This window comes from Eubalaena glacialis, chromosome 5 (genome assembly GCF_028564815.1).
Source record: "Eubalaena glacialis isolate mEubGla1 chromosome 5, mEubGla1.1.hap2.+ XY, whole genome shotgun sequence".
Classification (NCBI taxonomy): domain Eukaryota; kingdom Metazoa; phylum Chordata; class Mammalia; order Artiodactyla; family Balaenidae; genus Eubalaena; species Eubalaena glacialis.
In genome coordinates this window covers 40,605,199-40,619,807 of record NC_083720.1, presented here as the reverse complement: position 1 = coordinate 40,619,807, position 14,609 = coordinate 40,605,199, and positions in this window count along the sequence as shown.

Genomic DNA, 14,609 nt, shown 5'->3' with positions numbered 1-14,609 from the left:
TATAAAAAGGAGAGAATCCTTCACTGATTGCCTTTCCTCTGGTGAAAGTCCATTCTGTGTTTAGCAGACATCTTTTTTATAACTATGCCATTTTTTAAAAATTTATTTATTTATATATATTTTTTCATTTATTTATTTTTTGGCTGTGTTGGGTCTTTGTTGTTGCATGCAGGCTTTCTCTAGTTGCGGAGAGCGGGGGCTACTCTTCGTTGCAGCCCGCAGACTTCTCATTGTGGTGGCTTCTCTTTGTTGTGGAGCACAGGCTCTAGGCTCGCGGGCTTCAGTAGTTGTAGTACACAGGCTCAGTAGTTGTGGCGCATGTGCTTAGTTGCTCCGCAGCATGTGGCATCTTCCCAGACCAGGGCTTGAACCGTGTCCCCTGCATTGGCAGGCAGATTCTTAACCACTGTGCCACCAGGGAAGCCCTGCCATTTTGTTTTGATATTCCTTTTAGTTATATTTACATTCCCAAAAGCCAAATTCATCAGCAACTGCAAATAAAGTCACCATCATCATCACTCACAACATTAGTTTCACCAAGTGTAAAATATAAAGGATGGCTTGGCTGAGACATATTGATCGTATTTCTTTGGAAAATCATTAAACTTCCTCTGAGATATACTATTTGTCATAACTGTATTTTTAGCCAAGAATAGTGAATAACTGATAAAATGAAATATGGTAGGACATAATTGGCAAATGGAGAGCATTTTGAAGTCACTCAAAGTAGTTTGAATTTCATTTCTGGTCATGGTTTATTTAACACTAGCTGCGTACTCAGAGTCGTGCACAAAAGATTGATGATCTTTTAGAGCAATTCCTAAGTGTAATATTATGTCTTAAAGAATTATGCCACTCTCTTTAAGGGTGCTGAGAAAGATGTCAGGAGGCATCAATAACAGTTCAAGTATTACTAACCATCTGCCTTTTGTAAATCAAGTGGACAGAGTGTTTCCCCATACAACCCCTAAAGGAATTACATGATCCTGAAAGACATTTACTAAAGTATTTGTATAAGAAAATAGTTTGTTATCGAAAGGTAATGAATTTTGGAGTAATGTCCCAAATTCTAGATGTCACAAGAAGAAGAATGAAATAAAAATAATACAAGGATCTACTCAGGGGAGAATTTCCGTAAGCTTGGTGTTGACATCACTGTTTCAGTTAGTGTTTCCTGAAGAATAATTTTTGTTCCTGCTAAGCAAGTCATAAATGTTCTGTCTACTGAGTGTTGTTCTAAATGGTCCTCCTGTGTCCTAAAAACATTTTTTTTAAGGCCCTCTCAGTACATATATTACCTCCAGGAAAGAATTTAGTCATTGAGAATCTTCAGATCTTAGAAACTTGAGAAGAAATTGATGTTTGTAATAAGTGCCTTCTACACACTTTTCTCATTTCTCTCTTGCTTGTTTTCTTTCTGTTCTTTATCTTCTCTTCAGGCAGTTGGATATTTTGAAATTAGTATAGGTTTAAAGTCAGAAAATTTGACTGGAGTTTCAGATCTGGTATCTATTAGCTTTGAAGTGATGGACAAGTTACTTAGCATCCTGGTGCTTCAGTTTTTTCATCTATAAAATGGAAATAATTGTTTCTAAGAACAATGCTTAGGAAATGATGCAGAACAGATCCTCATTAAGAGTAACTTATTATTATCAAGTTTTTAATCTTCTAAATGAGAGATTCCTTTTTAAAATTGGAAAGAAATATACAAATTTGCATTTACTTAGTTGTTTTGCATCCGATAAAAAAGGTAAAGGGATCTGAAATGCTTTGGTAAAATGGTTTTAATTATGTTTTCAGGGGAGACACTTTGTTTTAGCGTATTGGAGTCAGAGGATTTGGGTTAGAGTCCTGATGAAAAATGATTCTATCTGTGAACAAACTATTTGGCATATTTGAGATGCTGTTTCTATCTTTGAAAATTATAATAACTCTCATATATGTAGGTCACTGTGAAACTCCATACAAGGTAATGCATGCAATTGTATAGCTCTTAAAAATGGAAAAGGGCTATATTAATGTTAGTTGTTGATATCAATTATCACAATTAATTGTTGATATCACAATTATGTTAATATCATATGAGAAACAAATGGATTGCCATCTCTCCCTCTTTTATCTGTTTCTAGAAAAAAAGTGAAGACATCATGCTTTTCTCCCATGCACTGAATTCAAAATGGTGCCTCCCCATAATCAGTTGCATTCAAAGCCTCAAAGCTATTGCTTAGAGGAAGAAAAGTCATCATACAAGAGTCACACATCTTTGACATTCTGTCCGTTAGCAGCTCTGATGAATACAGTTAAGACTTTCATGGATCTTTCCTTTGAGTACTGAAGAGTTTACTGGGAAAAATAAGTCTAAACACATACACACAAGCACACACACACAAGTTATAGCTACATGTTAGAGGAGCTCAGAGGAGGAGAAAACACCACTATATGGTAGAAAAAGCTTATGAATGAGGTGACATTTGAACTGTGTGCTAAATATCAACTGGGCTGAGTCTTGTGGGAAATTAAGGAGAGACAAGCATCATTCGTAAGGAAACTATGATGAAAGTGTAAAAGAGAGGTGATTGGGAGGAGAAGGGGAAATATACAGGATAAAGAGAAACTTTGTTTTGATTAGAATCTTGTATACTGATGGGAAATGGAGTAGGCCTAAAAATTGGCAGGCCTAAGAAGTTGGACTTTATCCAGAAGATATGGTAGAGCTAACATAAATTTTAAAGCCAGGGTAAATGTTATCAGAACTGTGCTTTAACAAGATGTCCTATTTTAGTCCAAGTTCTAGCATAAATTTTGGAGCTGTTGTTCATGTATGAATGTCTTCTTCTCACCTTAATCAGGCAGCCCAAAGACCCTCCCACTCGTTTTCTTCCCCAGCATTCATCTACACACAAGATTCCTCTCCTTTCCCAGTTCCCACAAACCTACCCACCCCAGTTCTTCGGCTTCTTTCTATCCCATTCACTAAGATGTCGTTAGCCATCTCACAACGTTTACAGATCTACTCAGTGCTCTACAATGTCTTTTCAGTTCCTCTAGAGAGATTCCACTGCTTCCTCACTTGTGTTTGCCTGACTCTGTCCCTGAAGCTCCACTGTAGCCAGTGCCGTAATGTAGATGTACTGGTTTGTTTGCATGCTGGTTTCCCCAAATAAACATGAGCCTCTCGATGAAATGGCTCAATTTTTCCCTCCTTTTTTGTAAGTCCACTTTAATTCCCTTTATTACTAACAGACACAGTCTTTTAGTTATGAGGTATAATACTGCTAACACTGAATTCCAGAAAGTGTAATTTGAAATTAGTACTAAGGTGCTCTATCACCTTAAGGTCTAATGCATTTATACTATGGTATCCTTTAAATAGGCCTATGCTTTGTTTGTTTAATGTTATGTTCATTCATTTATTAAGTACCTATTTATTGAGAGGAAGTCAGGTTATGTGAAAAGTAGTCTGGGGCTTCCCTGGTGGCGCAGTGGTTAAGAATCTGCCTGCCAATGCAGGGGACACGGGTTCGAGCCCGGGTCTGGGAAGATCCCACATGCCGTGGAGCAACTAAGCCCGTGAGCCACAACTACTGAGCCTGCGCGTCTGGAGCCTGTGCTCTGCAGCGGGAGAGGCCGCGACGGTGAGAGGTCCGCACACCGCAATGAAGAGTGGCCCCCGCTCGCCGCAACTGGAGAAAGCCCGCACACAGAAACGCAGACCCAACACAGCCAAAAATAAATAAATAAATAAATAAATAAATAAATAAATAAATAAATAAATAAATAAATAAATAAATAAATAAATAAATAAATAAATAAATAAGTAAGTAAGTAAGTAAGTAAGTAAGTAAATAAATAAATAAATAAATAAATAAATAAATAAATAAATAAATTAAAAAGTAGTCTGAAGTGAATATCAATAAAACTAAATTCTGACCCTAGGTCTTCCTCCAAGTGGATCTATGACCTTAGACAATCATTTAAAATGTGTAGACCTGAGTTTCCTAGCTATGAACTGAGACATTGGTTGCATGCTCCCTACCATTCCTTTCAGCTCTAGCTGATTGGTTTCAGCTCTAGCATGCTATAATGTGCATTGTGCAATGCAAATGAAGTGTTCTTGTGACCATTAGAAGAAAGAAAGCTGTTGAAGTTTGGAGGAACCTAATAATTCCACCTTCCTACCCACCAGATTATAGACCAGCTGATGCACAGGAGCTGGGTAAACATTAAAACATATGATCCACTTGATTTCTAATAGATAACAATTAGAAGCCTGACCTTGAAGTCAGAATAGGGATTCTTGTCACCTCTTCCTTGAGTTGAGCCCTGGTATAGATGGATATTCAAGAGGATGGTAGGAACTTAAACACCACAGCAGAAGTAGATGAGGAAATGTTCTCAGCTTGTGGGTAGATCTCTTTAAAGAAAGACAAAGGGCAGAAACATACATTACCTTTAACTTTCATCAGTAATCAACAAACATCAGTAACCAACAAATATCCAGCTTCCACACATGCCGGCAACTCCTTCCACGCTTCAGGGAGTAGCGAGTGATGGGTAGCAAGAAGAGAGGAAAAATCTGTCCCAGCATTTCCTGGAGAGGTGGAAGGATTGAAGGGAATTTTTATTTCTAGACAGAGAAGAACACCTTCCACCAACATCATCACCATCACCAACACACACACACACACACAAACACACACACACACAGCCTATTCAACAGAATGCATGTGATAAGGTTGGTTTTAACAGAAATGATCAGAAGTTTGTTGTTCTTTAGGTCCTAGAATCAAAAGATGCCATTGAGATATAGGAGTTGCAGATATGCATTTGCCATTTGGAGCATTTATCTTTCTGGTTTCATATCCACCTTATAAGATATTTATTATTAAAAATTCTAGCAGGTTCAAAATATATTCATTAGTTCAGTTTTGAAACATACATTTTCTAGTAGAAATGTTTACTAAACTTGATTCAAAGGCAGAAACATAAGGTATTACACTAATAAGCCCGTCAATGCTCCTTCCCTGTCTCTAAACAAATAAATAAATGAAAAGAACAGAGGTATAGCCTCTCTTTACTCCTCCAGACACCACCTTTATGCATTTTTTCATATGCTGCTCCTCTGACCTATAATGTTCTTCCTTAACTTGCCTGCCTATAAGTCCTCAAAGCTAAAGTAGCCTTCTCAACCTCCTTACTCATTAAGAAGCCCCAAATTTCTCACGACCTCAACTAGGATGTCTTCCCTCACCTCTGAAAGTATAAAATAGTCTCTCCCTCTCTCTCTCCCTCTCCCTATCCCTATCCCTCTCCATTGTTGTGTCTCCTGTAATTCTCTGTTTAAGGACTTATCATGTTGCATTCTAATTTTGGTTCATTTGTCTCTCAAGTCACTAGTCTGTGCTTTGCTTAAGATCAGAGATATACACATAAGAGGTTTCCAATAAATCTTTGTCCAATGAGTAAATAATTGATGATTCTTTGTCCAATGAATAAATAATAGATATTTTAAATATATCCAGGTAAACATATATCTGGAGAAAAACATGGCCCGAAAGGGTACATGCACCCCAATGTTCATTGCAGCACTGTTTACAATAGCCAAGACATGGCAGCAACCTAAATGCCTATCAACAGAGGAATGGATATAGAAAATGTGGTACATATATACAATGGAATATTACTCAGCCATTAAAAAGAATGAAATAATGCCATTTGCAGCAACATGAATGGACCTAGAGATAGTCATACTGAGTGAATTATGTCAGACAGAGAAAGAGAAATATCATATATCACTTATATGTGGAATCTAAACAGAAGTGATACAAATGAACTTATTTACAAAACAGAAACAGACTCACAGATTTAGAGAATGAAGTTATGGTTACCAGGGGAGAAGTGTGGGGGGAAGAGATAGTTAGGGAGTTTGGGATTGACATGTACACACTGCTATATTTAAAATGGGTAACCAACAAGGACCTACTGTGTAGCACAGGGAACTCTGCTCAATGTTATGTAGCAGCCTGGGTGGGAGGGGAGTTTGGGGGAGAGTGGATACCTGTGTATGTATGGCTAGGTCGCTTTGCTATGTACCTGACACTATTACAACATTGTTAATCGACTATACTCCAATATAAAATAAAAAGTTAAAAAAAAAAAGATTGCTGCCAAATTTGGGGAGGCTTCTATTACATTTATTTCATCATAAATTCCAGGGTATTTCAAGGTGTTTTGTATAATGACTAGTCTTTAAAACTCTTTAAATTGACTACATTCATTAACTAGCTTGTCATCAGTGTCTGCATCATGGTGGCATATTATGAATTATGTTATCTTTACAATGTCAATATTTCATGAAAAACAGCCAGAAATTAAAATTTTTTTCCCAATGTGTTCTCATGAAAAAAAAAAAAAAAAGAAATTTTAAAAATGCCATTAACTAGTTTGGTTTTATAGACAATTTTCTAAACCCAAATGTATTAAGGTTGGAATTCTTGAGAAGAAATAAACTGAGAAAGGGAATTGAATTCAAGTGGTTTATTTGTCTTATGATGCCAGAAATCATGGGAGGAGTGGGAAAGTAAGATAGGAAAGGGAAGAAAGTCAATAAAAGTAGTGCTAATTAACTGTTTGCCATTTTGTGTCACTGGGTCTCAATCTTGCTAGAGACCTCTGGAAAACTGCAAACAGCAAACTTCAGGACTCTCTCACCCAACAAGCAAGGCTGCTGTTTGTTTTTTTTTTTTAACATCCTTATTGGAGTATAATCACTTTACAATGGTGTGTTAGTTTCTGCTGTATAACAAAGTGAATCAGCTATACATATACATATATCCCCATATCCCCTCCTTCTAGCGTCTCCCTCCCACCCTCCTTATCCCACCCCTCTAGGTGGTCACAGAGCACTGAGCTGATCTCCCTGTGCAATGCAGCTGCTTCCCACTAGCTATCTATTTTACATCTGGTAGTGTATATATGTCCATGCCACTCCCTCACTTCATTCCGGCTTCCCCTTCCCCTTCCCGTGTCCTCAAGTCCATTCTCTATGTCTGCGTCTTTATTCCTGTCCTGCCCCTAGGTTCTTCAGAACCTTATTTTTTTTTAAGATTCCATATATATGTGTTGATGCTGATGTTTTTAAGAACCCAACTTCTGTTAATAATTAGTTGAATGCTGCTTCTACATTGCTAATTCATTGGTACTTTCAGTCTGTTCCTGTGGGAGCCAAGTCTATTCCTGTGGCCAGATCAAGCCCTTGGGAAAAATTCCCAGGTACTCGTAATAGGAAGTCACCAAGTCAGTAATACACAGGAACATTGAGTGCAAAAGGAATGAGTATAATATCTGGACAATATCTTCAGGGATGGCCAACCCATATTCAGAAAATATACCAATTCTTGTAAGGACAAGTGGCCGACCCTGTTCAGATGATAGAGTTCTTATGTAATTTGTCTCTAAGTGGCTCATTTGTCTTCTTATTATATATTACCATAGCAAGGGCTCGGTTTCTAACTTTAATGGTAGATTTGACATCAGCATGATAATCATAATAGACTTGATAATGGAAGCCGATAATGTTGCACCCATGAATAACCGCCATTCCTACCATCATGGATGCTCACTATGGGCATATTGTGCAGGTGCTGGGATGAACAATAAAAGAGCCTGGCCACCCTCAACTGGATGAGTTTATCCTGTTCATCTAGTTGTTCAGGGTTTCTCTGAGATGGGTACTCTTTCTGGTGGGCATTGACCTGAGACAAAAAGATCTACACCTTTTGGGCCCATAGGTCTAGTCCCAAACATCTTCCTGATAATTTTCTTATTTCATTATCCTCAATGTCCAGTCTTTTCCAGGCTAAGTCATTTACCACTGCTCAGGCATCTCTGTGTGCATTCTTACCTGTGACCATTTTCCCACCAAATTGATGAACATTTTCATGGCTAAAGACCTGTCCACTAGGGAGGAATATCCACCATCACTATATTTCATGGATATCCATGGTTGGGATTGTACTGCAAAAATTGTCATAACAACATATGGTGTAGACCCATTTATGAACAAATTTCAGGTTATTCTTCTAAATGTCAGCTGGTCCCAGGGAACACTCAATAGGGTCACATGTATGGGCTGAGGAGAGGATTAGTCATGAGAGTCCAGTGATGTAAGGATATAGGCCACCCATTTGTACAAGTTATTTGTACTCTCCTGCTCTGCTCAGGCCCAATTCCCACAGTACCACTTCCATAATATGATAAATTAATGCTGTGATCTCCTGAAAATAATTAGCTCATAATGGACTCACTGTGTGGAATAAAGGATACTTTATATGAGCTGACATATGTGCATACCCATTGCATACTCATTATGCATGTCTCATGGTCTGTTACAGATTTTCTACTGAAGTTCAGTGGTAGGTCAAAATTTGCTGTTCAAGAGTGAATAGTGCTCTGGTATAAAAAAACAGCATGTCTTCAGAAGCTTGACAGAGCTGTCAACATGTTGTAGACCACCAGGGATAATGCTCAGAACCACTTCCTGAGCTTACTGCAGAAGGCTCTATTGCTCTACTACACTTAAAACTGGCATCTTAATGAGTCATCTAAGAAATGATTCAGAGCTATATTGCTAAAATGGTACATGGTATCTTCAAAACTCAAAATGACCATCCAAGCACTGTCTCAGTTTCCTAGTGGTAGGAAATACAAGGTGAAATATCCTGATGTCTCAGTATTACCCAAGCTCTCAGACCTCTAAAAACTTCACAGATGTTAACCAAAATTTTTGGGGTTTAATATTCCTCTGATACATAAGTGCCTTTCCAGCATTTCCAGAGTGCTTGCCATTTCATTGATCTCCAGGTCAAATTAACATGATGTTATCAGTGTAGTGCAGAGGTATAAAAACTACGACCTCCAAGCCAAATGCAGCCTGTCACCTGCTTTCATTTATACAGTTTTATTGGAACTCTATCATACATTAATTTACATAATGTCTATGACTGCTCAGTGGCAGAGTTTAGTGGTTGTGACAAAGACTATGTGGTCTTCAAAGCCTAAAATATTTCTTACTTGCCTTTTTACAGTAAAAGTTTCCTGAACTCTGGTATAGCAGAATATTGTCATACATGGCAATGTGTCCAGATGGTCAAGGTCCCATCGACATACATTGAGACATAGAGCAGGAGATTAACATAACCCTGAGACAAGACTGTAAAAGTATACTGTTGTCTTTCCAAGTGAATGCTAACAACATCTGATCCTCCTTCCTGATAGGTGTTGAAAAATATAGTTTTCCCAGATCAACAACTATATACCAAGGGCAAGTAAGGAATGGTGATTTCTTCTAGAAAAGATACAACTCCAACACAGAAACTCTTATTAGGGCTGCCACTTTGTTATATTTATGAAAGATTATCATCATCTGTCAAAATCCACCTTTTTTTTTTTACTCATACATACCATATCAGTGAATTAAGCAGGGGTGTAATGAGGCCCACCACTGCTATGTCCTTTAAGATTTTGAAGGTGGCATCAGCTGTACTACTTTATCTAGGATGCACTACTACTTTTGATTTCCTATAAATGAGGGATGCAGACAGTTTTACAAGCTTCTACTTGGCCCTTTATAGCATAATAGCTCTTCATCCACAGGTGAGGGAACACAACGATGGTTCTGCCAGCTGCTAAATATATCCATGTGGATTATGCTCTATGAGGATGGGGAAATGACCCAGTCATTATGTAGTCAGAAACTGAGATGGGGCATATTTGGGTCAAGAGTCTAATTATTATGTGCCTTTTGTACATCCACACTCTGAAAGGGGGCTATCCTCATTCGTATTTTACCAGTGGTAATTCAGATTCTGTATCCAATGGCCCTATCAACATTCAGATATTTTTTTCTCAATAAAAACTTACTTTTATAGGCTGCTCTATGCTGTTTTGGGAAGAAATAGCTATTGTATATTATTATTGTAGCATTAAAGGGTCCTATCTTAAATAGATACGATCTTTCATTCAGTAGACTCTGGAGTTCAATAACTGGTTTAGGTTTGGAAATTGGTTAAGGGAGAGTGATTTTTCATTAGGGTAGTTGACATCAGCTTTCTTCGTGACTGTTTCTTAATCTTTTTTTTTGTTTAATTATATAAATAAAATTTTATTCTCATTGGCTGTTCTTTGAAATGCCATCACCAAGATCCCTGGTTCCCTTTCTGGAATTGCTCTCTTATTACCTCTAATAATTTGTATCCACTTTACCGCTAATAATTATGAGCCTCAGCTATTCTGAAATCCTTCCATTCCTATCTGTTAAAGTCATTCTGGCATCTCTCCTTCATTTATTTGTAGACCAATATTGTTTCTATGCAGGGACCAAATTCAAAAGTATACTAGGCATCCTTTCAGGGGTAGTAAATCTTAAATCACTGAAAAGTGTCTTCATATCAATAAACTCTCTTCCATCAACCATGTATTGTGCTGGACCCTCCAGATCTATCCTTAGGCATGTTCTACTGGTCCCTGATTGTGTGTACTACCATATGCCCTTTCATCTTTGGACCATGCTGACACTAAATATTGACTGAGAACAAGGAAGGGAGGAGCAGATCTTAGAAGGGCAATATCCTGTTGGTTAGCATTAATCTTGGGTGAAGCCCTTGCATGGACCTTGTGCAATGAGAGGTCATTGTTTTTTAATAGAAGGCTACTCTTCAGCCTAGAAGGTTTAAGGAAATCTTGAGACTCAAACACATCTGCCCAATATTCCCATCCTGGATTTCAGAGTTCTATTCTTGTCTTATTACAGACCAAACTTTACTGTAGAAGACTTGCTAGAGCTATCACTTCAGGTTTTATCCTAACTCTGAAACCCTTATACTCAAGTCCCAGGCCATTTAACAAAGTCTATCCTCCAGGTGAAATGAATGGTCTTTTAAAACATGTCCATTGAGTCTTACTTTCTTTTTCAATGTTCCCTGGTTTAATAGTTGCCTAAACTGAGACTAGTATTTTTTCTTTCAGAGCTCTAGGACATTTGTTAACAGCCAGAATTCTTAAATTTTCCTTTGTACCATAACCCTGTACATAATCTCACACCTGTATATATATATGCCATCACAATCCACCATGGTTGACACGTCTATTAAACTGACTTACCACCCACTATGGTGTCATTTGCCATTTGGTCATTTAGCAACCTGCTCCCAGATGATCCCTGTTCCTACTGTCTATAATTCTACTTTGGCTCCAATTATCATAGCTTATGTTTCCTTTGAAGTAGATCCTGATAAAAGGCTTTGAGTGCAATTGTCTGTTTTGAGAGGGGTCACAGGTTGCACAAGTAGGAAATGGGAAACTGAAGCAGAAAAGAGAAGGATCTCAATACAGTGTATGCTAATGAACAGTTATGGGGCCATCTGGGGCTCAGTCCTACTGAAGGCCTCTGGGATCCTGCATGAAAATGCTTCAGAGTTAGACACATGCTACCTTGCAAATATTGAGCAGAATGTAAAGAAAACAGGAAATATAATGCCGAATACTTCAGGGAGCATTCTGGGACTTAGAGTTAAATAAGGATAACTGAAATGTGAGTCCATGAATAAAGGATTAAAATACCCACAAATGCTGTTACAGATATAAGATCTATGGAAAAAATACATTTAAAATCCACTTTTAAATATCAAATAGTGCATGACATTAAAAAAAAAAAACACCCCCAAAATCATATAAAAGTCCTTATGATAGAAAAAATCTTTCCTACTTTACACTTCCCCACTACTAATCTTACTGTCCAGGACCATCTGCTATTAACAATTTATGTATGTAGTTCTTATGGGAGTTATTGCATAACTGTACATTGTCTTTACAAATATTGTTTTTTTTAACATCTTTTTTGGAGTAGAGTTGCTTTACAATGTTGTGTTAGTTTCTACTGTATAACAAAGTGAATCAGCTATATGTATAAATATATCGCCATACACCCTCCCTCTTGTGTCTCCCTCCCACCCTCTCTATCCCACCCCTCTAGATATTCACAAAGCACCAAACTGATCTCCCTGTGTTATGCAGCTGTTTCCCTCTAGCTATATATTTTACATTTGGTTATGTATATATGTCAATGCTACTCCCTCACTTCGTCCCAGCTTACCATTCGCCCTCCACATGTCCTCAAGTCCTTTCTCTACGTCTGCGTCTTTATGCCTGTCCTGCCCTTAGGTTCATCAGAACCTTTTTTTTTAGATTCCATATATATGTGTGAGCATACGGTATTTGTTTTTCTCTTTCTGACTTACTTCACTCTGTATGACAGACTCTAGGTCCATCCACCTCACTACAAATAAGTCAATTTCATTTCTTTTAATGGCTGAGTAATATTCCATTGTATATATGTGCCATATCTTCTTTATCCATTCATCTGTTGATGGACACTTAGGTTGCTTCCATGTCCTGGCTATTGTAAATATTACTGCAGTGAACATTGTGGTACATGACTCTTTTTGAATTATGATTTTCTCAGGGTATAAGCCCAGTAGTGGGATTCCTGGATCATATGGTAGTTCTATTTTTAGTTTTTTAAGGAACCTCCATATTGCTTTCCATAGTGGCCGTATCAATTTACACTCCCACCAACAGTGCAAGAGGGTTCCCTTTCTCCACACCCTCTCCAACACTTATTGTTTGTAGATTTTTGATGATGGCCATTCTGACCTGTGTGAGGTGATACATCATTGTAGTTTTGATTTGCATTTCTCTAATGATTATTGATGTTGAACATCCTTTAATGTGCTTGTTGGCAATCTGTATGTCTTCTTTGTAAAAATGTCTATTTATGTCTTCTGCCCATTTTTGGATTGGGTTGTTTGTTTTTTGATATTGAGCTGCAAGAGCTGCTTGTATATTTTGGAGATTAATCCTTTGTCAATTGCTTCATTTGCAAATATTTTCTCCCATTCTGAGGTTTGTCTTTTCGTCTTGTTTATGGTTTCCTTTGCTGTGAAAAAGCTTTTAAGTTTCATTAGGTCTCATTTGTTTACTTTTGTTTTTATTTCTATTTCTCTAGGAGGTGGGTCAAAAAGAATCTTTCTGTTATTTATGTCATAGCGTGTTCTGCTTATGTTTTCCTCTAAGAGTTTTATAGTGCCTGGCCTTACATGTGGTCTTTAATCCATTTTGAATTCATTTTTGTGCATGGTGTTAGGGAGTGTTCTAATTTCATTCTTTTACATGTAGCTGTCCAGTTTTCCCAGCACCACTTATTGAAGATGCTGTCTTTTCTCCATTGTATATTCTTGCCTCCTTTATCAAAAATAAGGTGACCATATATGTGTGGATTTTTCTCTGAGTTTTCTCTCCTGTTCCATTGATCTAAATGTCTGTTTTTGTGCCAGTACCATGCTGTCTTGATTACTGTAGTTTTGTAGTATAGTCTGAAATCAGGGAGCCTGATCCCTCCAGCTCCATTTTTCTTTCTGAAGATTGCTTTGGCTATTCGGGATCTTTTATATTTCCATACAAATTGTGAAATTTTTTGTTCTAGTTCTGTAAAAAATGTCATTGGTAGTTGATAGGGATTGCATTGAATCTGTAGATTGCTTTGGGTAGTATAATCATTTTCACAATGTTGATTCTTCTAATCCAAGAACATGATATATCTTTCCGTCTGTTTGTATCGTCTTTAATTTCTTTCATCAGTGTCATAGTTTTCTGCATACCAGTCTTTTGCCTCTTTAGGTAGGTTTATTCCTGGGTATTTTATTCTTTTTGTTGCAATGATAAACGGAAGTGTTTCCTTAATTTCTTTTCTGATTTTTCCTCATTAGTGTATAGGAATGCAAGGGATTTCTGTGCATTAATTTTGTATCCTGTTACTTTACCAAATTCATTGATTAGCTCTAGTAGTTTTCTGGTAACATCTTTGGATTCTCTATGTATTTTATCATGTCATCTGCAATCAGTGACAGATTTATTTATTCTTTTCTGATGTGGATTCCTTTTATTTCTTTTTCATCTCGGATTGACGTGGCTACAACTTCCAAAACTATGTTGAATAATAGTGGTGAGAGTGGACATTCTTGTCTTGTTCCTGATCATAGAGGAAATGGTTTCAGTTTTTCACCATTGAGAACAATGTTTGCTGTGGGTTTGTCATATATGGCCTTTATTATGTTGAGGTAGGTTGCCTCTATGCCTACTTTCTGTAGAGTTTTTATCATAAATGGGTGTTGAATATTGTCAAAAGCTTTTTCTGCATGTATTGAGATTATCATAGGGTTTTATCCTTCAATGTGTTAATATGGTGTATCACATTGATTGATTTGCATATACTGAAGAATCCTTGCATTCCTGGGATAAACCTCACTTGAGCATAGTGTATGATCCTTTTAATGTGCTGTTGGATTCTGTTTGCCAGTATTTTGTTGAGGATTTTTGCATCTATGTTAATCAGTGATATTGGCCTGTAGTTTTCTTATTTTGTGACGTCTTTGTCTGGTGTTGGTATCAGGGTGATGGTGGCCTCTTAGAATGAGTTTGGGAGTGTTCCCCACTCTACTATATTTTGGAGGAATTTGTAAAGGATAGGTGTTAGTGCTTCTCTATATGTTTTA